Source organism: Oncorhynchus gorbuscha, unplaced genomic scaffold (assembly GCF_021184085.1).
Source record: "Oncorhynchus gorbuscha isolate QuinsamMale2020 ecotype Even-year unplaced genomic scaffold, OgorEven_v1.0 Un_scaffold_1460, whole genome shotgun sequence".
NCBI classification, from domain to species: Eukaryota; Metazoa; Chordata; class Actinopteri; order Salmoniformes; family Salmonidae; genus Oncorhynchus; species Oncorhynchus gorbuscha.
This window is the reverse complement of record NW_025746235.1, coordinates 5001-7571: the sequence shown is the minus strand read 5'-3', so window position 1 is coordinate 7571 and position 2571 is coordinate 5001.

The window sequence follows — 2571 nt, the reverse complement described above, 5'->3', positions numbered from 1 at the left end:
AACGGCTGTGTCAGAAATGGGCGTCGCCGGAGACGCAGCCAACGGCTGTGTCAGAAATGGGCGTCGCCGGAGACGCAGCCAACGGCTGTGTCAGAAATGGGCGTCGCCGGAGACGCAGCCAACGGCTGTGTCAGAAATGGGCGTCGCCAGAGACGCAGCCAATGGTTGTGTCAGAAACTACACCCTATATAGTGAACTACTTTTGACCAGAGACCTACAGGGCACTTCATAGGGAATAGGATGGCCTTTTGAACGTAGACATGATGTATATTAGGTAAGTACGTACGCAGGTCGGTTTTGGGTCCACATTTGGTTTTTTGGGGGACCTGAACAACAAAACACCCAAACTACGGAAAGCTGGAAGGCACATATCTGAGGAAGCATGAGACCTTCAAGATGAAGGGTCCCCCACAGCACCCTCATTCCCTTACGGTGCACTACCGTTTGACCAGAGCCCTTTTGACCACTAAATATTTAGTGCACTAGCGCACGAGTGACCTTTTCCAACACCAAATAGGGACTAGGGTGCCATTTTGGAACGTAACCCGGGGAACAGGAAGAAGAGAGAGAGACAGTAGAGGGAGGGTACGAGGCAGTGAAACAGGAAGAAGAGAGAGAGACAGTAGAGGGAGGGTTCGAGGCAGTGAAACAGGAAGAAGAGAGAGAGACAGTAGAGGGAGGGTTCGAGGCAGTGAAACAGGAAGAAGAGAGAGAGACAGTAGAGGGAGGGTTCGAGGCAGTGAAACAGGAAGAAGAGAGAGAGACAGTAGAGGGAGGGTCCGAGGCAGTGAAACAGGAATAAGAGAGACAGTAGAGGGAGGGTTCGAGGCAGTGAAACAGGAAGAAGAGAGAGAGACAGTAGAGGGAGGGTTCGAGGCAGTGAAACAGGAAGAAGAGAGAGAGACAGTAGAGGGAGGGTCCGAGGCAGTAAAACAGGAAGAGATAGAGACAGTAGAGGGAGGGTACGAGGCAGTGAAACAGGAAGAGAGAGACAGTAGAGGGAGGGTTAGAGGCAGTGAAACAGGAAGAAGAGAGAGAGACAGTAGAGGGAGGGTTCGAGGCAGTGAAACAGGAAGAAGAGAGACAGTAGAGGGAGGGTCGAGGCAGTGAAACAGGAAGAAGAGAGACAGTAGAGGGAGGGTTAGAGGCAGTGAAACAGGAAGAAGAGAGAGAGACAGTAGAGGGAGGGTCCGAGGCAGTGAAACAGGAAGAAGAGAGACAGTAGAGGGAGGGTTCGAGGCAGTGAAACAGGAAGAAGAGAGAGAGACAGTAGAGGGAGGTTCCGAGGCAGTGAAACAGGAAGAAGAGAGACAGTAGAGGGAGGGTTAGAGGCAGTGAAACAGGAAGAAGAGAGAGAGAGAGTAGAGGGAGGGTTCGAGGCAGTGAAACAGGAAGAAGAGAGAGAGAGAGTAGAGGGAGGGTTCGAGGCAGTGAAACAGGAAGAAGAGAGACAGTAGAGGGAGGGTCCGAGGCAGTGAAACAGGAAGAAGAGAGACAGTAGAGGGAGGTTCCGAGGCAGTGAAACAGGAAGAAGAGAGACAGTAGAGGGAGGGTCCGAGGCAGTGAAACAGGAAGAAGAGAGAGAGAGAGTAGAGGGAGGGTTCGAGGCAGTGGAACAGGAAGAAGAGAGACAGTAGAGGGAGGGTCCGAGGCAGTGAAACAGGAAGAAGAGAGAGAGAGAGTAGAGGGAGGGTTCGAGGCAGTGAAACAGGAAGAAGAGAGAGAGAGAGTAGAGGGAGGGTTCGAGGCAGTGAAACAGGAAGAAGAGAGAGAGAGAGTAGAGGGAGGGTTCGAGGCAGTGAAACAGGAAGAAGAGAGAGAGAGAGGGAGGGTCCGAGAGGGAGGGTTCGAGGCAGTGAAACAGGAAGAAGAGAGAGAGAGAGAGTAGAGGGAGGGTTCGAGGCAGTGAAACAGGAAGAAGAGAGAGAGAGAGTAGAGGGAGGGTTAGAGGCAGTGAAACAGGAAGAAGAGAGAGAGAGAGAGTAGAGGGAGGGTTCGAGGCAGTGAAACAGGAAGAAGAGACAGTAGAGGGAGGGTTCGAGGCAGTGAAACAGGAAGAAGAGAGAGACAGTAGAGGGAGGGTTAGAGGCAGTGAAACAGGAAGAAGAGAGAGAGACAGTAGAGGGAGGGTCCGAGGCAGTGAAACAGGAAGAAGAGAGAGACAGTAGAGGGAGGGCCCGAGGCAGTGAAACAGGAAGAAGAGAGACAGTAGAGGGAGGATTCGAGGCAGTGAAACAGGAAGAAGAGAGAGACAGTAGAGGGAGGGTCCGAGGCAGTGAAACAGGAAGAAGAGAGAGAGAGAGTAGAGGGAGGGTTCGAGGCAGTGAAACAGGAAGAAGAGAGAGAGAGAGTAGAGGGAGGGTTCGAGGCAGTGAAACAGGAAGAAGAGAGAGAGAGAGAGTAGAGGGAGGGTTCGAGGCAGTGAAACAGGAAGAAGAGAGAGAGAGAGTAGAGGGAGGGTTAGAGGCAGTGAAACAGGAAGAAGAGAGAGAGAGAGTAGAGGGAGGGTTCGAGGCAGTGAAACAGGAAGAAGAGACAGTAGAGGGAGGGTTCGAGGCAGTGAAACAGGAA